Raw genomic sequence first — 24,469 nt, forward strand, 5'->3', positions numbered from 1 at the left:
TCTCTGCCTGGCCTTCTAGCTGGGCGGTGAGTAGATAGCGGGGCGCGCAGTGTGGCAGCGGCAGCGGAGATTGGCGCGGTCAGAAGCAGCGGAAGGGAAGAAGCTGCTGCCGGGGACTCCCTGGGTGACCCTTTGCCAAGCAAAAGAACCAGAACCTTCCGGGACGCTGGTGCCTGCACACTGGATTTTAAACACCATCCTGGTTGTGCGACTCTGTCCCTTTTTCTCAATTGGTAACTAGTCGAGAGCGAAGCGCTTGGCAGGAGCGCTCTGCGGGACCTAACCTCCTGGCTGCTTGGGATCTGTGCGTCCGCTGCTGCGGAAGGAGCGAAGTGGAGGACGCCAGCCGTTGCTTACTGGAGCCTGGAGGTAGGCAAGGGGGTGGGATCCTGATTCTCCTGCTGAGCCCAGATTCCAAAACGGTGTCTGGTTTCATGGAGACAAGACTGTCTTCTCACCCTCATTTTCCTTCTCACCCCCACCCTTTTTGGATTCAGGCTCAGGAATAACCAAATCCACTGCACCAGCAAGGTGGATTACCTCCACCACTCACCTCCTGAATGCCTGGCTTCTTCCGTATATAGTCGTGGTGTTGGGGGAATGTGAGTTTCCTAGGGAAGTTGATGCCTTACAGAATTTGAAAATGTCCAAGTTGATTGTATTCAGTTTCTTAAAGGATGTTTCCCGTGGGCAAGAATTATGGGAAATAAATGTCAGTGTCATATACAGCTGCAATAACAGCTCAGAAATCTTCATTTTCATCCAAAAGTTTTCCCCATGCAAGTTTTCTCAATGTCCAAATGGAGTCAATGGAGACTTGGCTTGTTCCATTATATTTGAACGGGAGGGGAATCTTGTCCTTCTACTTTAAAGTAAAGTATAATATCAAGGACATTGTAGTTACTTCTCCACCCCCCTCTCCGCCCCATTAACTACTGTGACTGTAGAAAGGAAGGCTTTTTACAGTGTTCAGTGACAATGAAGTATTTGCTTTTTCCATACTTGCCTGAAGTTTTTATTTAAATATATGACCCTTTTTAGTTGAGAAACAATTTTGGGGTAAGACTGAACTAAATATTTTTTAATGCAATTCAGCAAGTAAGAGTTTGTATATGGTATGTGGTAAATAGAATGTGTAATTGATTCCTACTCTTGCATTTTAGCTAATAATAAGGATTACATGAAATGATAGAAACAACCATTGAATTTTGGCAAACTTTTTTTTAACTGTGGGGAAATTTTAAAAATCAATATTAAAACTTGGTAAAACTTGGGTATCAAGGATATGAAGGTACTGAGGAAAACAGAGGCAAGTTAACTTTAACAGGGTGGTTTATTGAAAAATAGTGCTTGGGATTTCATAGCTACATATGGTAATCAGTGAAATAAATGAACCAGTTAGTATTCTGAGCTTGCAGTATTTGGCTCCATAGAGAGACTGCTGTTACATTTCATTTCCACTCTCATTTGTGGGAATAAAATAATGTGGGGTGGATTTATCCACTTCCTCACACTCTTATGCTATAGATTTCAGGATTCGCTCAGGGACCAATATCTGACCCCATTAAACAACACCATCTTTCCTCTACAAAGGACCTTCACATATATTGGAAGTACCAGAATATGGAACTACCCCACCCTCACTTTTTTCTCTTAACTCCTGTGCACTTGTAGCTTCCAATTTGGCCCTAAATCTCTCTGCAATAGGCCTTTTTACTCATGTGTTTTTCCCCACAGGGCAGCTCAGAATTAGGGTTACTCTGAATTGAAATAACACTTTGACATGTACTTTGAGGAGCTGTTGGGTAGAAACCATGTATGCCCAGGCTCCCTACTGAGCCAGATGTGTGGGGCACCTGAGAGGATTAGGGCCCCACTGAATACAACTGAAGTGACAGGCAGTCATACTTAGGAATAGGAACTGTAGTACTTAGAATTAGGTTACAATAGAAGGGGAGGAAAAATGAAATAAAACAACAAAAAAATGTAGAGGTTTCTGTATTACCTTTAGCAGAAATCAGCCTTATCTTAGATCTGCATGAGCAGGTTTATCTCAAAGGGCAGATTCTTTGCTTGGTAAATGCTTCAAAAAGACTTGAGAATCCCAAGAAAATAAACAAATCTCATTTGCAGTTATTGACTTTCAAACAAACTATGTAGTCAGGGTATAGAATAGTTTTTCTCAAAATTTAATGCCTGAGGACAGATTACAATTGCAGTTTGTAATCCCCAATACAGAGAAACTGGTTCAGGAGGGTCCAGTTAACTAACTATATATTTAGCACCATGGCTGATTCCAATTCTTCTACTTCAAGACTCATCCTGTGAAAATTATAGGCTTGGTGTTAATGAACTTGCTTCAGAGAGGGAATGTGTCATAGTAGCATGTTCATCTGAAAACTTTGCCTAGTATTTGTTATCATCTTAAATTTTTCTATTTTTTTCTTTGTCAATGCCATTATATTGTCATGTCTGACCTGTTAGGTGATGACTATTCTCAAATACTAATCTATTGATCTATCATTTGTATATTTGCAACCCTGGATGGTGGCTATTTGAGGTTAAAATTGGATGACAGTGATAGTACTGAGGTGATGGAAAGGCTTTACCATTGTTGAGGTCTTAGGTTGAAAACGAAAGAAATCAATGTAGTGATGGGTTTGGTTAGGTGGTAACTTGAAGTAAATATTGTGATGATTACTTTCTCACTAGAGGAATAACAGTTTTTATATGTTCACCTTTCTATTTCACATACTTACATATTTATCTTTTTTCTTCATTATGCAAAACAGTTCAGGTAGCTTCCATGAAAGTATAGAAAGAGAAAATAAACCTGAAAAAACCCTACAACTGATTTTTTTCTAGTGAACATCTTAATTTTCATTTATAAAACTTCCCAAAGGTAATATAAAAGTGAGGGAATTAATTGATGAAATTGTAAACCCAATGGTGAGATTGGTCATGTCTTTGGTCTTTTTTGAAAGTGACAGCTCTGTGAAATTCATCATTTCTTCTACTTTTCCCAGGCAAGGGAAGTTGGTCATATTACCATGGTTTTCAATCCTTGTGGTAGTCATTGGCACTGTGGTATCAGAGTTCTCATTTATTTCTTTAAGACTATTTTCTTATGCAATGCTATTTGGACAGAACATGTTTTTCAGTTGTAAGTATTTTGAGTTTTAAAAAAGTTTATACAATAACTGTTCAGCATCACATTTGAGTAGGGTAAAGAGATACTGTATTTTCTACAAGCAAAACAAAACATTTTAATCAACTGGCTTTCCCCAGGCCACCTTATGTTCTATCAAATTGTTATTTGTCTTTTATTTTAAACTATGTGTATGTTAATTTTTTTAAAAAGGCAACTTGCATGCTTTAATGGAAAATGTCTTCAATAGTAACAACACAGATTAAGGTAAATTACAAGGTTATTTTTGAGTTTTATTTGTTTGTTGAACTTCTAGTAATCTCTTCAGATTTTGGTTGGTGGCACTCTTAAGAATTTGGAGACCTGTGCAAGAAATTACAAAACTAAATCTCAGCAAAGTAATCTAAGTCAAAGAGAGGTATGATTTTGCTTCATATTAACAACAAATCATATATGTTATGATTGATATAAGGAGTTTGAAATATAATACCATAGCATCCAAGATTTTTGCAGTAGTTTAAAAGGTTTTTCTTTTTTAAATTAATGACACCACTGATGGCAAACACCATTCATTTCTAAATATACAAAAAGTATACAGAATTTTGTTTTGGAGTTTTAGAAATTCCTTTTTCTATCACATAGCCCCTCTCCCCCAGGGGTGAAAGAGTAGGCCACATGGTGGTGCTATTGGGATGCATAATATTTTGAATAATTCTGCCATTTAAACCATATTTAGTTACAACTATACCAATGGAAACATGGAGTTTTCTCTAATGATAGTTTTTCTCACAGTATCCCTCAATTAAAAAAACAAAACAATAGATATCCATTAAAAGTCTTCATTGCCCATTATTGATGAGGACTTCCTTTAAAAATATAATTCCTCAATTTCTGTCCAAGAAGACTTCATATCAGTGACTCCTATCTTTTCTTCCCTCTCTCTCTTTCCTGTGTTCTGATATAAATCACATCATATTTAAAGAAGATATGAATTTCTAAATGTTTTAACATACATCAGAAATATATTTTTTTCATTACAATGTTGTATGTTTTCTCATTTTGTCCTAAATTCATAAAATCAGAATGGTTTCTCATGCACTATCTGAATGTGTGTTTACATTGAATACATCCATGCTACCTGACAAAAGAAAAATCCATTCACACTTACAGTCAGGGATCTAATGGGTTCTTTAATGGGGTATTGCTTTGCATTTTGAAAGAGGACCACTAGAAAAGGACAAATTTTAACACCTTTCTTAGAAAGGTTTTCAGGTCCTTAGACAAAAACTATTACAACCCACATCACAAAACACAGCCACTTCTGTGTAAGGTCAATTTGTCAACCTGAATGAAATCTACTGGTTTGATAGCTCATGTCTAAAGTGCCAAAGTTTACCCAAAGTGTTTCGGTATAAACAGGAGACAAATCAGATTTAAACAAAGAGAAGAAGACATTAACAGTAAAAACTCCAGGGAACAGGAGGTGAAATCCAGGGACTAGAAAGACATTATAAAGATGACCCAAATGATAGATACTCATCCTTTTTTGGCTTGGCATTTGGCCAGGTTTTTTCAGTAGATGCAGACTGGAAGAGAGTTCTGTAGTAAAAAGAATAAACCCCAAAGAGAGACAAAATCATAATATCTGTATTTTCTTTGAGAGTTTTGGGGAGGATGTTTATGCCCATCTCTTTCCCAAGGTGGTTCTTCTGCCAATTAGAAAAATTATTTATTTGATACAAACTTAAAAGTTTTGTTTATGATGAAAAGTGATTATTTTCTTTAATTCTTAAAACTATAATATAGTTGTCTTCTAAGAAGTACGTCTCCTTGTTTAATTTTTAGCAAAATATCTGCAATTGGCTAATCATATAATTTAAATAAAATGCCTTAAAATTTATGAAAAATATACTCTTACGCATAGATGCTTCTGGACCCTCTCATGCAACTCCATAAAATACAGTGAAAAAGACATGTTGGCTCATGTTTTTAAGATGATTCAAACATTAGAAATGACTTACGTAACTTTAGGTGTTTTCTGCCATTCTTACATTTGTTGTTTGTGAACCAACCACTTAAATCCTCACCTCTTTGGCACTAAATTTCTTTCAGGAATGAAGCATAGAAGAAAAAGGAAGTATATCTATTGGTTTTGACTTGATATTTTGATCTATGACTGATATAAAGAAGAGGCTTTACGTTTAAAATGTTCTCATTTTTATATATAACTCAAGTAAGAAAATAATATATATATATGATATATCAAGTAAGAAAATTATATATATGATATGTATTTAAAATGTATGTGTGCATGCATATATATTAAGATTTTTCTTCTAAATTTCTAAATTTCTTCTAAATTTCTACCCCTTTTCATTCCAAATTTCTTTCCCCATTGCCACCGAGGACTGACATTGCTGAATAATAAATTATTCCATTATGTGTGCTTTACTCAAAATTCTTCCATAGGAATATTTTGAAAGCACAACTAATGAATAGGCATAAGTTAAAGACTCATAATGATATCATAGATCTTATTATTTTCTTTCCTAAAACAATAAACCAAATACTGTTCAAATTATTATTTATAGATTTCAGTATGCTAAGAAGAATAGAAAATAATTGAGTTCAATGAAGTTGTGATTTAATCACTGGATAAATCAACAGAATCTGATTGCTATTTTAAAAATAGCTTTGTAATGTTAATACAATATATGTATATATTCAGAACAATTTTTACTAATGCATTATGTATTAAATTCTTATCTGCATAACATTTTATGTTCTTTTAAATGGGTTTATAAATGGTGAACAGGAGTTAAAACTTATTCAAGTGTCTTTAGCTGCAAAGATGTATATAGTATATAAGATGAGCTGATATCATTACTTTCATTTTATTTTATATAGCTTAATTTTAAAGAGTTATAGCTGTTGAGTTCTAATAGTTTAATACAATTCAAAAAATAATACTGTATAGATTATTATAACAGTGCTAACACATATTATCTGTGATTTTTTTCAACAAACATGAAAACTTGATACTCTGTGTTTTCATTTCTTATATTCTTTTCTCTTACACATTATACTTACTTATTAAAAATGCAATGGTATATTTGTTGGGTGTAAACATTCAAATTTGACACTCAGAATAATTAATATTTTCTTTGTAAAAATTCTGAAAATTGTAATAAGTGAATGTAATAATAACTAAAATGTGACATCATAATAACTGGGTATTTCGATTTCTCTCTTTAGTTTTCTGAAATATGTATTCCCTAAAAAGAAAACAGCATGTAGTTTAAACTTTTGTAAGTTTATATTCTTACTAGCATTTTTGTAGTCAACTATAAAAGTTATGACCCTATAAAAACGCACATGAAACACTTGCACGAAAACCTAAAATAATATGTAAAAAATACCCACAATTCCCAATATCCCCCCAGTTATTTACATTCTGAAATATATTTATACTCTACTAATACTTAGCTCTTGGGATGCTTTGCAACGGAGAATTACAATTCATCTAGGCCATGGCATGCTGATGATTTTTGTGGTGTATTGAGGAATTGCAAACCCATTTTAAGCATCTAAAATTAACAGATTAAATTGGGTGAAAAAGCAGAATGAGTCTGCATTTCCCACTGTGGGCACATACTTAGAATAGGGAATATTGGTTATTAAAAATAGGGAGAGTTTGAGCAAGAGAGCAATACCCCTATCCATCTTCCAGTTAGGAAAAAATCAAAAACAAAAGCATTTTAGGTTCAGTCATGGAGGAAAAGACTAATTTCTCTAGAAAAAAAATTTGATTAATTAATAAAGAAAAAGTTGTACAAAAAACTCCCTGTAATGAGTTTTAAATGATTACAAATTGGACTTGCCAATATTTAAAATAAATACTATGTTTTATTCCTACATTCAGTATTGTTATTCTGGAAAACTACATTAAAGATAACCAAAAACACACTTCAGAAATTTTAAATACTAATGTAATGCTTTACATGTAGATATAAAATAATAAATAACCATATATTAGTTACTTTATGCAAGTTATTACTTAAAGTACTTTATATTTATTAATCATTCTTGATGGTATTTAAAGTAAATACCATCAGTCATAATAATCACAGTTTGGATTGACCTTGCTAAAGTCAAAAAAAAAAAAAAACCTGATTAGTACAAAAGAGAGATTTGTCTGGGAGGTTAAGGCTTTAGACTTAGAATAGTAGCCAAATTGTCTTATCCATTGCCACGCTGAACTAAAGGAGTTCTTCCAATTTAAATGATCATTATCAGACAGGTAATTAGGAGGATAGAAATTAAAAGAAAGAGCACTGGAGAACTTATTAGGTGATTTCACTCTACAACAATATAGAATCAATACGGTTCCTCTGGATATGTGTGCCCTAATTGTTAGAGAATATAAACGCAGCGGACCTCCTGCTAGGGAATCATCTACTACGTCAGATATCAGGTTCCAAGCCAGTGTTAATGTTTGAAGATAAAATTCTGCTGGTACTCATTGATCTACTGGATTAGTCATCTGCTTTTGTGTAGATTTTCAACAGCAAAAATGTGAACACATTGTTTCTCTTTCATGAGCATACTGCATATTATTTAAGTCTTTTATTGTTTGCAGTAATTGTAGTGAAGATTATACCCTCTTATTAGAGACGTGTTATTAATGTGAGTATTCTGTAGTGTTAAGTCACTACACTTTCAATGTATAATGCGCAACAGGGTCAGGAAAATTATAATAAATACCAATACTTGGAAAGAGAAAGAATAGGAGATACATCAGAGACAGTGATCTTTGGGGAATATATTCCATTTCATTCTGGTTTGCAAATTAGTAATTTATTTCCAAGCTCATTTCTTTCTTGAAATACCTCACTGTATCAGTCAGGGATCTCCAGAGAAATAACTGATAGGGTATATATTGATTTATGACACAATTTATTATGGGAATTGACTCATGCAATTATGGAGGCTGGATTTCTGAGGATGTGCAATCTGCAAGTCATATACCCAGAAAGCCAGATATGCAGTTCATCTCCAAGGCTGATTCAAGAATTGTGCAACTCAAACCAGAAGTAGTTAACAAGCTCCAATGAGGAATTATAGCAGTAGGCTCTTCTACTACAAACCTGGAAGTAAAAGGAAGAAAATGTCTGATTACAATTTTTCAGTTGCCCTATTTGGTCTTCTCCATTGCAAAGTCCCCACTTACGAAAGTTTCTTGGTTGTTTCTGAATGATTGAGGTTAAATTCTGTTTTTCTTTAATATAGGCCTTTACACAAATAGCTAAAGTTAAATTTTGCTTATGTTGGTAAATTAAGCAAGGTTGAGGTCACTTAAGATGACTAACTGACTTTGTCTGCTCAGGAATTGTTAAGGCTTGGTCTACATTTTAATTAACTTTTATGTTTTATCAAAGATCTGGACATGCGTTGACACGCAAAATTAAGTTTCTTTGTCTTCCCAGGATCTGATAATTTCCTTGCTACCATCAACAGACTGGTAGCTGAGATTTTAGTTTTTAGTTTTGTTACAACATTACTGCTATTTTTTTTTTGTGTGTGTGGGGGTGTGTGTGTGTGTGTGCGCGCACGTCAGGAATTGAAATTAGGAGCACTTAACCACTGAGCCACATACCCAGCCCTCTTAATTTTTTATTTTGAGATGGGTTTCACTGAGTTGCTCAGGGCCTCACCAAGTTGCGGAAGCTGGTTTTAAACCTGTGATGCTCTTGCCTTAGCTTCTCTATCCACTGGAAATACAATCATATGCTACCATACCCAGCTACATACCTGATTTCTTAGTACAATTTTCCCCTAATTTCAGCATGTTATGGTTTGGATGTGAGGTGTCCCCCAAAAGCTCACGTGTGAGTGCAAGAAGTTTCAGAGGAGAAATGATTGGTTTAAGAGTCTTAACCCGATCAGTGATTTAATCCCCTGATAGGGATTAACTGGTAACTGAACTGGTAGGGTGTAGCTGGAAGGGGTGGGAATTTGGGCATCCCTTCGGGTATATATTTGTCTCTGGCCAGCGGAGTCTCTTCCTGCCTTCTGATCACTGTGATGTGAGCTGCTTCCCTCTGCCACACTCCCCCACTGTGATGTTCAGCCTCACCTTGAGCCCCAAGGAATGGAACCAGCTTTCTATGGACTAAGATCTCTGAAACCATGAACCCTCAAATAAATTTTTCTTCCTGTATAATACTGCTGGTTGGGTCCTTTTAGTCACAGCAGTGAAATAGCTGACTAAAACACATCATAATACATAACAGTGATGAAAACTAAAAATAAGGAAAAAAATGTTATCTCTAACACTGAAAAGTATCCCAGTTAGTTTTTAGTTGCCTGTAATTCTTTGTCTAGCTCCTTCTTATTTAAATGAAACAAATGATTTTTGTAATTTATAAATTTACTAGAGACATTTTTATGCCAATATCTCTTTGGCTCTCAGTGGTTCTATACATATGATGTAAGCTTCATTAGTATCTCTAATGTTACAATCTGGTATCAGACTGAATTAGATTTCCTGATGTGTTCTGCTACTGTGCTTTCATTTTATGAAGGTTGATTTTTCTGTCAGTACTTGTAATTTGAAGATCTTTATCTTGAAATCTAAATTTTGGGTTTTTTTTCTTTCAGCTTTCTGCATGGTATTGATCAGCTGCAACAGAGCAAATGTGGTTTCAGTTAGATACAGTGTGCTGATGCCATACTATAATTGTTATCAGTGACCTCACTTTAATCTCAATACTGCTGTTTCTGGCTTCACTTTGGTAATATTATAAATAATTCTTCCAGAAATATTTTTATATATCTTTGTGGATATCCTCAATTACTCTCTTATGATAAATTTCTTATGATAAATTGGCAGAAAATTATTGGCCTAAATTATACGGGTAGAAAGGAAGCTATTTTCTCTCACAGTTATATTTTCCAATCTTATTGCTATTTTTCATTGTGTGGTTTTTAAGGATGAGATTGATCTTTAATGTTTGACAATTTTTCATTAATGCATCTTTATTTCTAAAATGATTTCATGTCATTTTGCAGTTTTTCCAGTGAGTAATAGATTCATTATTTACTTCTATTTTTATAATTTAGCATTTTGCATTCAACTTTTGATAGTTTATTTGAATACGTGCTTCTATTGTTAAAATAGTTATGTCAAATCTATTAATGTTTCCCATTGTACTTTCTGCCTTTATTTGCATACAAAGTTTTACCACTATATAATCATTTGAATATTCACTATTTTAAAGTTTTGTTTTGCATTTAATGTGAGCTAATTATATTGTAAAATATTTAGAAGGTTGTGATTTTTAATCAATTTGAAAATAATTAACCAATTATCTAATGATCATTTAATGAATAGTTTAATGTTCTATAATGTAATATATTATAATGTTTTAAATTTTATAATGTAAAAATACAGCTCCAAATTAATGTTCAGTGCTTCCTAAAAATGGAAAATTATTTCAAGTTATTTTGAAAGGCACAATTTACTATTATTTGTAAATGACATCTTGTGTATTTTTGTCTGGTGATGTTACAGGGAACAATGACATCATCAAACTAAGATAACCTTGGTTATTATACTGACATATTAGTCTGACTAACATACTACTTATTTTTAAAGTCTGATTCTGCAAGAAGTATGGAATTCCTCTAGGAAGGTTTTTAGAAATAAATCAAGCATATTGGTTTGTTTAAAAACCTAAGGTTTGAGGATTATTATATACAAACTGAAACCACCTTACTCTAAAAAAAATTCTCGGCAAAGTTTTAACATCAGTAAAAATAGTAGTCTTTCTATTTCAAATAATAGTAACATGCTGTTTAAAATTGGGTTGAAATTTTATTTGGAAATCACCTTCAGAGGAAAGTGTACTTTGAATTATTGTCCTCTAGATTATTTTTGTTATAGAAGATACTATTAGAATAAAAATGTCTAACAAAAAAATATTTTAGGAGTTGCTTAATCACCCATGCATTTAAACTGTAGAACAAACTCTTTCACACCAAGTGTCTTGGTAGCTACTTGGTGTTCTTTCCAATAAGATAGACCTTTTTATGTTTTACTGTGAATCTGAAAGAGCTGCTGTAAAATTAATGAATATGTCGGAATTCATTACAGTCTCTAAAAAGAATGGATTTCTGTCTGCTGGTCTCTATTTTAGAGATGAGTTGAGGAAAGTGAACATCCCTATTTTAAGTAATGTCTGCTCAGAAATTGAATTTATTATGTACTTCCTGTCTGTTCACTGATATACATTTGGCATTTCAAAATTTAAACAAAAAAACCTTTACATTTACTTTTCTTTATTTTTTAAATTCCCTTTCTTATTGGATTAGCAATACATAACATGCATTGTTTACATGCCATTTATAAGGGAGTGGAAATATATTTAGCAATTGAAGCTTCTTTTCAACATTTGTCCTATGCATGATGTATATCTTTTCTGCTTTGAGCAGTGTGGATAAGAATTTGTAGAAGAGAAGGAAGAAAAATTCTATGAACCCAAACCAAACACTATATTTTGAAGCTTATAGATTAGCCATGGAAGTTCACAATTATTGAAGATATAAGGTTTTTTTTAATATCTGGTTTTCTGTTTTGAATAGTGTCTTATATATCTGACTAAAATATATTAGGTTATATTATTGTTTTTAATGTATTATTTTTTCACATATTATTAGTGCATTATAGTTGTACATAATGATGGTATTTGTTGTTGCACATTAGTACATGCACATGATATAACAATAAATTTGGCTAATATTACTTACCAGTTATTCTTCAGTCCCTCCCCACCTCCCATCCCTTGGTTCCTTTCCTATACTGATCTCTCTTTGACTTTTAGGAGATCTGTTCCCACCTTTGTTTTCCTTTTTCTACTCTAGCCTCCGCATATGAGAGAAGGCACACTGTCCTTGACCTGAGTTTGAGTTATTTCACTTAACATAATGGTCTGTAGTTTCATCCATTTTCCTGCAAATGACATGATATAATTTCTCTTTATAGCTGAATAAAACTCCATTGTGTGTGTGTGTGTGTGTGTGTGTATGCATGTATATATATACACATATATATGTATATATATATCACATTTTCTTTATTCATTCATCTGCTGATTGACACCTAGGCTGGTTCCAAAATTTAGCTATTGTGAATCATGCTGCTATAAACATTGGTATGCATTTATCACTGTAGTATGAGGACTTTAATTCTCAAGATAAATACTGAGGAGGGGTATAGTTCAGTCACATGGTGGCTCCATTTCTAGTCTTTTGAGGAATCTCCATGCTGATTTCCGTAGTGACTGTGTTTATTTACAATCCTCCCAAGAGTATAAAAGTATTGTTTTTACTCTACATCCTGTCCAATATTTGTTATTATTTGTATTCTTGATGACTGGCATTCTGACTGGTGTGAAATAAAATCTCAGTGTAGTTTTGATTTGCATTTTCTTAATTGTTAATTATGTTGAACATTTTTTTTCATTTATGTGTTATTCATTTGTATTTCTTCTTTTGAAAAGTGTCTGTTTAATTCATTTTTCCATTTATCAATTGGATTGTTTGATTTTTTTGGTTTACTTATTTTTAGTTTTTTATTCAGTCTAGATGTTAATCTACTGTCAGAAGAATGAGTAGCAAAGATTTTCTTCCATTCTGTAGATTCTATGTTTAAATTTCTAATTGTTTCCTTTTCTATACAGAAGCTTTTTTAATGTGATGCCATTTCATTTTTTAATTCTTGACATTATTTCCTGAGTTTTAGGTTTCCTATTGAGAAATTTATTGCCTGAGCCTACATACTGGAGTTTTTCACACACATTTTCTTCTAGGAGTTCCATAATTTCTGGTCTAATTCCTAAGTTTTGGGTCTATTTTGAGTTAAATTCTGTGCATGGTGAGAGATAAGGGTCTAGTTTCATTCTTCTACATATGGATAATAAGTTTTCCCAGAATCATTTATTTAAAAAAGGCTGTTTCTTCTCCTGTTTATGTTTTTGGCATCTTTGTCAAGGATCAGATGACTTTTAGATGTGTGGGTTTGTCTCTATATCTTCTATTTTATACTGGGGTCTATGTGTCTGTTTTTATGCCAGTAACATGCAGTTTTTGTTACTATAGCTCTGTGGCATAACTTGAAGTCAGGTATTGTGATGCCCCCAATAGCTTTTTGCCTAGAATTGTTTGGTTATTCATTCCAAATGAATATAGGACTGTTTTTTTTTTTGTTTTGTTTTGTTTTGTTTTTTTAGTTCTGTGAAATGTGTCATTGGTACTTTTATGGAAATTGCATTGAGACTGTATATTGCTTTTGGGAGTATGAACATTTTAACAATATTAATTCTGTCCAGACGTCCATGAACATGGAAGGTCTTTCCATCTTCTGAGGTCCTCTTTAATTTCTTTCTTCAGAGTTCTATAGGTTTACTTGTTCAGGTCTTTCACCTCCTTGGTTAGATTTATTCCAAGGTATTTTGTAACTCATAATGAGACAGAAGCAGTTACACACACACACACACACACCCCAAAAAACAAACAAACAAAAAAACAAACAAAAAAAACATTTAAACAACAAAAAGCTCAGGACCTCATGGGTCCTCAGCTAACCTCTACCAAATTGTTAAAGAAGAACTACCACCAATACTTTTCAAATTATTACATGAAATAGAGATGAATGGAACACTTCGAAATTCATTCTATGAAACCAGTATCATACCCAAACTAAATTAGGACACATCAAGGAAATAAAACTATCCCTTATGAACTTAGATGCAAAAGTACTTAATAAAATATTAGCAAAATGAGTTCAACAACACATTAAGAATGTTGTACACCACAACCAATTTGGTTTTATTCCAGAGATGGTTTAATATATGCAAATCGATACTTGTAATTCATTACATAAATAGAATCAAGGACAAAAAACTCTTATTCATCTCAATAGATACAGAGAAGGCCTCTGACAAGATTCAGCACCCCATTCATTATAATAAAAAGAATTGAAGAAACTAGGGAGAGAAGTAACCTTTCTCAACATCATAAAGACTATATATGAAAAACCTAGAGCTGACCTTATAGTAAATGGGGAGAAAACAAAGCATTCTTTTAAAATCTAGAACAAGACAAGACAAGGATGTCTACTCTGACCATTCTTACTTAATATAGTGCTAGAAATTCTAATCAGAGCAATTAGACAAGAGAAGGAAATTAAAGAGAGAAAAATAGGAAAGGAAAAAGTCAAATTATCAGTTTGCAGACTATGTGAGCCTTTACATAGAAGACCCGAAAATCTCCACCAAACTACTGTGAGAACTAAAAAACAAATTTGAGAAGGTGGTAGGTTATAAAATCAAATACAAAAATCAACACGTTTCCTATATACCAACAATGAAACTTCTGAGAAAGAAATCAGGAAATCAATTTCATTCACAATAGCCTAAAAAATACGATGTATTCTTTTAGACTTTTCATGCTTAATTTTAAATTTTAACAAACACTTTGTCAGAATAGAATGAAACTTAAAAAATCTGGATTCAGAAAATCAGATTTGAAACTCCACTCTGACTTTTAAAAATTTTTTAATTGACAAATGATAATTCTATATATTTGGTACAATATGCTTGTTTTGATACATGTATATATTGTCAAATAATTAAATCAGGCTAATTAACTGATTCTTACATACATATTATTACTTCGTTGAAAAATCTACTCTTTCAGCAATTTTGAAATTTAAAATGCATAATTATGATCTGCAGTCTCAAGTTATACAATAAATCTCTAACACATATTCTTCCTTTGAAACTGAATTTTGTACCCTTTGATTAATATGTTTCCCCTCTCCATTACTGCTCCCTACCAAGCCACTGCTAGTCACCATTTTACTTTCTACTTCTGTTTTTTTTTTTTTTTTTTAATTTTAAGTACAGCAGGATTTTTATTCCCATGCCTGGCTTATTTCACTTATCAAAATATCCTATAGATTAATTTATATTGTCACAAATGGTAGAATTTTACCTTTTAAGGCTGAATAATCCACTTTTGTGTATATATACCACATTTTCATTATTCATGTATTCATTGATGTGTACTTAGGTTGCCTCTATACCTGGCTATTATGAACACTACAGCAGTAAGTGCAAGGGTACATATATTTCTACAACATATTGTTTTCTGATCCTTTGGATGTATATACCCCACAGTGGAATTGCTGGATCATATGATAATTTTATTTATTTATTTATTTAGTTTTGAGGCAGTGTAAATTATACTTTAAATTAGAATCATATTTCCCAAAATGACCGTACTGATTTACATTCCCATCAACAGTGTAAATACGTTCAATTTTCTCCACATCCTTTCCAACACTTATCTTTCATCTTTTTGATAATAGCTATTTTACCATGTGTGCAGTAATATTATGGTTTTATTTAGCATTTCTTAGGTAATTCATGACACTGAACATTTTTTTCATATACTTGTTGGCCATTCATATTTTTCTTTTGATAAATTTCTACTCAGGTTCTTTGTCCATTTTTTTTTTTATTAGGATTAAGGTATTTGTTTTCTTGTTGAGTTGGTAGAGTTCCTTGTACACTTTGGATATTAATCCTTTAACTTTGCAAATATTTTCTTCTAGTTTGTGAGTTGTCTGTTCACCCCATTGTTTTCTTTGCTGACCAGAGATTTTAAGTTTGACACAATCCCATTTTTTTGTGTTTGTTTGCATCATAAATGCCATTCAGATCATACCTAAGAGAACATTGCTCAGATCCAATATTGTGAGGCAGCTGTCTTGTATTAGCTGTGTAACCTTGATCTCAATTTCAAGTTTAAAAAAATGTGAAAACCTCATTTAAATAATTTCAAATAATCCTTCCTACACTGACATTCTATGATTCTGCAAATATGTGTTTTATTATCCTCTCTTTTGTAACTTGCATGATGTGTTTAGGTATAATTTTGCTCCTTTTAGCTAAAATTTCTTATTGAATTTACGTGTATTTGACAACCATCTGAATGATCCATTTGGATGTCTCAGTGACAGAGTTCTGGCAAACTATTTAGTATGTGGGTTGTTGTTACCTCATAAACAGATCATTAGACATTTTGATGGCATGCAAGTTTGACTCTGGGGGCATAATTGAGTCTTCAGCGAGCATTGTCAAAATAAATGTCTAATCACACCATTCAGTAGGTTGACTGCTGGATTCTGAACAGTACCTTTTAAGCTCTTAAGTAAATACAACAGGAAAGTCTTAGCCCTTCATTAAAATAGCTTTAGGATTTGAAATAGCTTGCTGTATTTAATGAAAGTTTCAACAACTTGAAATGACTTGTACTTATCCTTTAGCATCTACCAAAATGTTATTTCCTCCAGCTTTAACACTCTTTTTAACTGAGATTGGAAGTTAAAAGTGAGATAAAAACCAGTGAGTCAAAGCTGAGTGAAGTCATTAGAATAGCTTTTCCCCCTTTCTGTCAGCTGAACATGTGAATAATCACATGAAACCTAAGGGAACAAAACCTGTATCACAGTGAATAATGAATGATTTTGCTCCAATTAAGAAGTTTCTATTTAAAAAGGAGTGTAATGGCCCTCCTGTGCATCAGTTAAAATTACTTTGAAAACAAGCTTTTGTTATCAAGTCTGAACTGCCTTTTCTCACTTTTAGGGGTCCCTGATAGTGACTGGTTTGCCAGCTGTTAAAATTTGCAACTTCCCCTGAATGTAGAGTCAGCTAAGAAATTTTGAAGTAATGTGTTCAAGTTAGGCATTAGTTTTTGCTATTGTTCTTAATCTTATAATAGTCTCATATAGATAGATAGGTAGATAGATAGATAGATAGATATTTTAGTACAAAATGCACCATATTTGAAGAGTATCGTTTATCTTTCCTATTATTTAAGGATAGTTTGAATTTTTTTGCCCCTTGTGATGACAGTTTAAATGTTCTCTCCCCTCCCCCCCAAGCCACTCCTACTTCTTGTTATACTTCAGTTAATTTATGATCCGGTTTTATTTTCTGAATCTCACCTTTACAGGATAGGATTTTTTTTAGACCATTTCTACCCAAGAAACCTCTGTGTAAAATAGCAAGATTATTTATAGTGAAAGTGTTTGTTTATTTAATGAATTATTTATTGTTTCATAGATGTGCTTGGGCATAAACACAGTTAAATAAAGGGATCATACAATTAAGTTTTTGAGATTTTGGATATGTTGTAAGGGCCAAAAAAATTCAAACTATTTTTAAATAATAGGAAAGATAGAATATATTCTTAAAATATGGTGCATTTTGTATTAAAATCTGGCATATATCATATTATGAACAAGTGTGCATCTGGCTTAAATATTTGATGATAGTATATAATATAGGAGATGCCTTTCCTTTTGACATGTGATTCCATTGTTAGGTATACAGGGAGATATGGAGGTGTCAATGGGTGAAATTTTTTATAACACCCAGTTATAATTTATATATGATAGCATTTTAATATGTATCTCCTCACATGATCATTATGAGAGCTATGAGAATGTTAATATAAGTGTGATTATATCTAGTTGTGGATGGAAAAAGATTTAAAAATGTAGTTAATATGTATCCATACTCTTACAGCTTGTATTGCAGGGGCCATCCTTGAATCTCACATCTCTTAGCAGCAGTGCAATGGGTTCTTTTGAACAATGCATTAAGCTTAGTTTGGCTAAATAGTCTAAAGATCCCCCTACCTATTTTTGCACATGTGAGAATTTCAACTGTTCCCAATTAGATCGGATTTCATTTTTATCTGTAGGAATAGCCAATTATGAAACACTTAGGAATGGATACAAGTCCAGAACAGTTACCCAAATACTGTAAAGAGGAGTTTGTGTGTATTTGAATATATATATTTCAGTTAAAATATATGTTTGTTTTCCATACATATGTGTGTGTGTATCTTTATAATATTCTCTCTCTGGAATTACATGTACATATGTAATATAATATTTAGTAATTCTCCATGGCTTGAAATACATTCATGAAAGTGATCAAACTTTTAAGTAACAATGAAGGACGGGAAATGGGGTGCAGGAAAGAGAAAGCTTCCTTCGCTCCCAAGATGTAGTTCATGTCTGTTCTCTTGGCTCCTTTCCCTCCTCTCTCCCTCCCCCACTTTATTCCTTCCTCAGCACTTTTGCTGGATAGCTTATAAATGACTCAAATTATAAAGTCTAAAATGATATTAAATCTCTCCCTCTCTTTCTCTCATTTCTAACTAAATTCTCTACTTCATCATCTACCTTTAATGAAACTTCAGAGTCATTTTTTCTGCCTCTTTCAACCTCATATTCAGTCAATGAGTCTTTTTAGTACTATCTGCAAAATTTTCTTAATTGAAACCCTTTCATTTTACCCTGCAATCTCTCTTCTCATCTGTTTGAACACCTTTCTAATTTTTGTTTTTTAATTCAACTTTCTTTGCATATCATTATCATAATTTACCTGCCCATCATCTTTCTTTCAAGGAATTGCCATTTCTACCCACCTGATTTACATCATTTACTTCTCATTGATATATTATTTGTAAATCATGGTCTCCTATGAATCTGCATAATTTCGTCCAAACTTGCTTCTCCTGGCTCCTGTATATCTCATTATTCCTATCTACCCTTCTGTTTCCAACAGTGACTTTCCATCCAAATCACATGTGTTAGTGTGGTTTTGGTTAAATTACTTCCATAGAATTTTCTAATTCTTTTATGCTGTCTTCCTATGAGAGTGGATTCAAAGGTCATCTCAAATGGGAAACCTTTCCTAACTTCTCTAGGTACAATTCAATATATCAATTTTGCGTTCCTTCATTCTGTTCACAACTTATAGTAGTTGGGCATTTTATTGAAATTCTTCTTGTTAGTTTGGTCCTTCTCTATACTAAAAACTCTTAGGAAAGAACTACATGTAATTTCTCTGTGAAGTTCTAACACATATGATATAGGCTTTGTAAAAGCTCTTAGTGAAACAATGGAAGGGGATTAAGTAAGCAAAAGAAGCTAACTTTTATTATTAATAACCTCCGGTGAGGTGGAAAACTACCATAAATATGGCTAAAAATATCTTGTCCTCCATTTAACCACAATTCTTAGAATTAGTCTGTGGGATGGGACCAACAACAACAACAACAACAACAACAACAAAAGGATAATGAACTTAAACTTGACTGGCTTATAGTAAAATAAAGTACAGTAAAATAAAGTATATTTATTGGCATTATACATCATACACCTAGAACTTATTCATTTTGCAGTCCCTGGAACCTCTATTCTGTTCTCTGCTTCTATGAATTTGATTATTTTAGATACCTCATATAAGTGGAATCAAATTTGTCCTGTGACAGGCAGTTCACCCACATGACATCCTTAAGGCTCACGCATAATGTTCCTTATGGCAGAATTTCTTTTTTAAGACTGAATAACATTCTACTATATATTTATGATACATTTTATTTACCCATTAATGAACATTTGATTTTATCCACTTCTTGATTATTGTTATTATCACTGCCCCAAATATGAGGGTGATAGCCTTTGAGATGGTTATATAAATTCTCAGAAGTGGGATTGCTGGATCATATGGTAGTACTATTTTAATTTTTGGAGAGATCTCCATATTATTTTTCATAGTAGCTGCATTATTTGGTATTCCACCAAAAGTGGGCATGTGTCCCAGTTTTTCCACATTCCTGCCAGCACTTGTTGCCTGCCTGCTTCGCCTTTTTCATTCTTTTCTTTCAATAATAGCCATCCATAAGGTGATATCTCATTGTGGTTTTGATTTCCATCTCCTTGATGATTACTGACATTGATTGTCTTTTCATATACATGTTTATTATTTGCATATCTTCTTTGGAGAGAAATGTCTATTCAAGTCATTATCCATTGTTTAAAATTGTCTCATTAACTAGATTTTTTGTTATTGAGTTGTAGGAAGTTTCTGTGTATTTTAGAAACCGCCTCCTTACCAGTTACATACTTTGCAAGTGTTTTCTCCCATTCCATAGATTGTCTTTCACTGTGCTGAATATTTTCCTCTGCCCTGCAGAAGTTTGTTTGTTTGTTTGTTTTAATTTGATGTAGTCCTTCTTGTCTATTTTTGCTCTGGTTGCCTGTGCTTTTGGTGTACAAACTTAATCTTCAGAAATATATGTCATCATGATTGTAGGAGTTATTTTGTCCCATTCCAAGTAGTATTAGTTATTAGTTTTGTTTGATATAATGGTATAATCATTGTCATACTCTTTTTTTAAAAATAAAATTTTAAAAACAATTTATTAAATACAGAAAAAACTTATATCCACCCCAAATAAAGAAAAGAAAAGTAAATGTTTCAAAATATCGAATCTTTAATTATATGGTATACACTTTATACAGTCTTGATTGATTGTTAGGATGAAGTTTCAAAGAATCTGGAAGATATCCCAGCATACAAAATTATATTTGTATAATTTTCATGTTCAACATATTTCAGTGAATTTTAGTAACTAAAAATCAATAATCCATGGGTGATATATATGACAATTCCCTTGCCATGGCTGTTTTATTAACTCAGTCACTCAGTTCTCAACAGATCTGGAGGTAAATGTTACAATCTGAAGACAGCTCTTAAAGTGAATGTTGTTATGTGCATATGTAACTTTTTATAATCTCCACACTGTCTCAGTTCAGTCTTCCTACAAAAGACCTTTCTAGTCACATCATCAACCCAGTGATGTAAAGTGTATCTCAAGGCAAATGCAAACTATCTTCTTAAATGGCCAAACCAAATAATGGATTGAAATGATTTATATATCAGCCTTGATTGTGAAACACATTTAACAATCATGATCCATAGTAAAATTTGTTTTGACATTGTATAATTTATTCAGATTCATTTACTATTCATATAAGATTTGATTGAATAGTAAAGTGTTTACAGTTCTAATTATTATAACATTGAAAATGTCAAAATCATCAATTAATCTCAACTTCCTTTAGCCACACTTTTATAATATTTATGTTTCTATATTTGCTGTGTATGGTAATTTGCAGTTTTTCTGTTGCAATTAGCCAACCCCACCTTTCAACATTGTCTGATATTGCTTAACTTTTCAATCAATTAAAACATTTAATGTATATTTTACTTTGTGGTTTCATTTTTCCTTATCTTGTTTTGGAGCTTAACTTCGAGTAACAAAAACAAACAAACAAACAAACAAAAACAACAACAACAAAAAAAACCTTTAAACTGATTTTTTATTTATTTGCCTTCAAATAAATCTAAAATAAAATTACATTATCATTCTATTCACATTAAAAATTAACAAATTGGTGACTGTACTGAATCATTCAACAATTAGGAAACATACAAAAACATGCATACATGTTTCTTTTATACAAGAATGTCTAATAGTGTCTATAGATTTGACGCATATTTTAAATAAACTTGCTCATTATTATTTGTATTTATACTGTGCAACTCGAGTCAGCAGCTATAATGACGTGGACTTGACAAGAATAGGGAAGAGGTGGTTTCATATTGTAGATTCCTAACACATGCTTTTCAGGTCAGGACTCAAACACTCTAAAAATATTTATGTCATCCTCATGTCTAGAATCTAATATGTATGTGTTTCTTCCAATGCATACTGAATATAAGCACAAAAATAGCCACCGACTGAGCTATATATAATGATTAAATATGATATTCAATTGACATTCCAATGATATGGATGTCTAGATTGTCCTAATTCCATTACATAGATGAATTTGGAGATCATATAAGAATCTCTGGATAGTCATTTGTTTAATCTTAGAGAGTAGTTTTCAATGATTTGGTGAAAAATCTTCACTGAACCCTTCAATTTTAAGCATCTTTTTGAAATTTTTTTCCTGTAGTTAACAAAATGAAATCATACAATACTTCTATTTTGTCAAAAATGCTAAAAACAATGATTTATTTTAATATATGGTAGGTATTTAGTGCCTCTTATTTCCAAATCTATACAATAAATTGCTTTTAAATCTTAGACCTGAGCCCAGATAGAAAATTGTTTTTTTTTTTTCTATAAACCATACACTCTCTTTTATCAGATAAGGATAAAGTATAATTCATCTTTATCTATTCTTCTTTATTATGTGAATTCACATTTTTAAAAATTGAACTTATCAATTTTCTTTTTGATATGTAAATTATACATGTTCAGTTCCTATTGTGTGAAGAGACATTAGGAAAAACAAGAAAGCATCTATAATTGCAGCAAAACAGAAATTGCAATTTATTTTATTAATAATGTTAGCTAACAAAATTTTAGTTCTGCCAAATATCAAAACAATCATATGTGTTTGTACATATGTGCATATATAAATAAATAAATTTAAATATATAAGTGAATAAATCTAAAATATATATAAGTAAATACACACAATATATATACACATGTTCTTTTTAAATTTTATTTTTTGTAATGGGGTTATCAGTGGTGCTCAAAACACTGAGCTACATCCCACACTCTTTTTTATTTTTTTATTTGTTTTATTTTGAGACAATTGCTTAATGTCTCACTAAGTTGCAGAAGCTGTCCTCCAACTTGTTATCCTCCTGCCTCAGCCTTCTGAGTCACTGGGATTACAGACATGTGTCATAAGCTACACACACACACACACACACACACACACACACACACACATTATATGACAGCCGAATGTATTATAATTCTTATTACACATATAGAGCACAATTTTTCATATCTCTGGTTGCACACAAAGTATATTCACACCAATTCGTGTCTTCATATATGTACTTTGAATAATAATGATCATCACATTCCACCATCATTTCTAACCCCATGCCCCCTCCTTTCCCCTTCAACCCTCTCCCCTATCTAGAGTTCCTCTATTCCTCCCATGCTCCCTCTCCCTACCTCACTATGGATCAGCTTCCTTATATCAAAGAAAATATTTAGCATTTGTTTTTTGGGGATTGGCTAACTTCACTTAGTATCATCTTTTCTAACTCCATCCATTAACTTGCAAGTGCCATGATTTTATTCTCTTTTAATGCTGAGTACTATTCCATTGGGCATATATGCCACATTTTTTTTTATCCATTCATCTATTGAAGGGCATCAAGGTTGTTTCCACAGTTTAGCTATTGTGAATTGTGCTGCTATAAACATTGATGTGGCTGTGTCCCTGTAGTATGCTGTTTTTAAGTCTTTTGGGTATAGACTGAGGAAAGAGATAGCTGGGTCAAATGGTGGTTCCATTTCTAATTTTCCAAGAAAACTCCATACTGCTTTCCATATTGGCTGCACCAATTTGCAGTCCCACCAGCAGTGTATGAGTGTAGCTTTTTTCCCCACACACTCGTCAACATTTAGTGTTGTTTGTCTTCATAATTGTTTCCAATCTGACTGGAGTGAGATGAAATCTTAGAGTTGTTTTGATTTTCATTTCTGCAATTGCTAGCAGTGATGAATATTTTTTCATGTATTTGTTGATTGATTGTATATCCTCTTGTGAGAACTATCTGTTCAGTTCCTTGGCCCATTATTTGATTGGGTTATATTTATTTATTTATTTATGCTTAACTTTTTAAGTTCTTTATATACCCTAGAGATTAGTGCTCCATCTGATGTGTGAGGGGTAAAGATTTGTTCACAAGATGTAGGCTCTCTGTTCACCTCACAAATTGTTTATTTTGCTGAGAAGAAAATTTTTAGTTTGAGTCCTTAGCCATGCTAACACAGAGAAGGAGAGAGAAAACTCAAATCACTAACATACAGGATGAAAAAGTAAATATCACAACAGACACTACAAAAATACAGGCGATAAATAGAAATTACTTTGAAAACTTGTACTTCAATAAAATAGAAAATATCTAAGGCATCAACAAATTTCTAGAGTCAATAATTTGCCCAAATTGAATCAAGATTATATACACAATTTTAACAGATCAATCTCAAGTGACAAAATAGCAGACACCATCAAAAGTCTACCAACCAAGAAAAGCCCAGGACTGGATGGATACACAGCTGAGTTCTACAAGACCTTTAAAGAAGAACTAATACCAATACTTTTCAATTTACTTCAGGAAATAGGAAAAAAAAAAAAGGCAGCACTTCCAAACTCATTCTATGAGGCCAATATCACTCTGATTCCAAAACCAGGCAAAGACACATTAAAAAAAAAAAAAAAAGAAAACTTTAGACTAATATCTCTAATGAACATAGATGCAAAAATTCTCAATAAAATTCTGGCAAATC

At 32.5% G+C, this 24,469-nt stretch overlaps 1 protein-coding gene across 1 annotated transcript in view; it reads left to right on the forward strand.

The window, feature by feature from the left end:
• The first annotated feature begins 6 nt into the window (after nt 1-6).
• Pcdh15 (protocadherin related 15) overlaps nt 7-24,469 on the forward strand; it is a 1,628,869-nt gene continuing 1,604,406 nt past the window's right edge. Inside the window, exon 1 of the mRNA XM_048807407.1 lies at nt 7-369. The gene's annotated coding sequence lies outside the window, so the exon portion shown is untranslated. The remainder of the gene's footprint in view (nt 370-24,469) is intronic.

The sequence above is a fragment of the Marmota marmota genome, unplaced genomic scaffold, assembly GCF_001458135.2.
Source record: "Marmota marmota marmota unplaced genomic scaffold, marMar, whole genome shotgun sequence".
NCBI classification, from domain to species: Eukaryota; Metazoa; Chordata; class Mammalia; order Rodentia; family Sciuridae; genus Marmota; species Marmota marmota.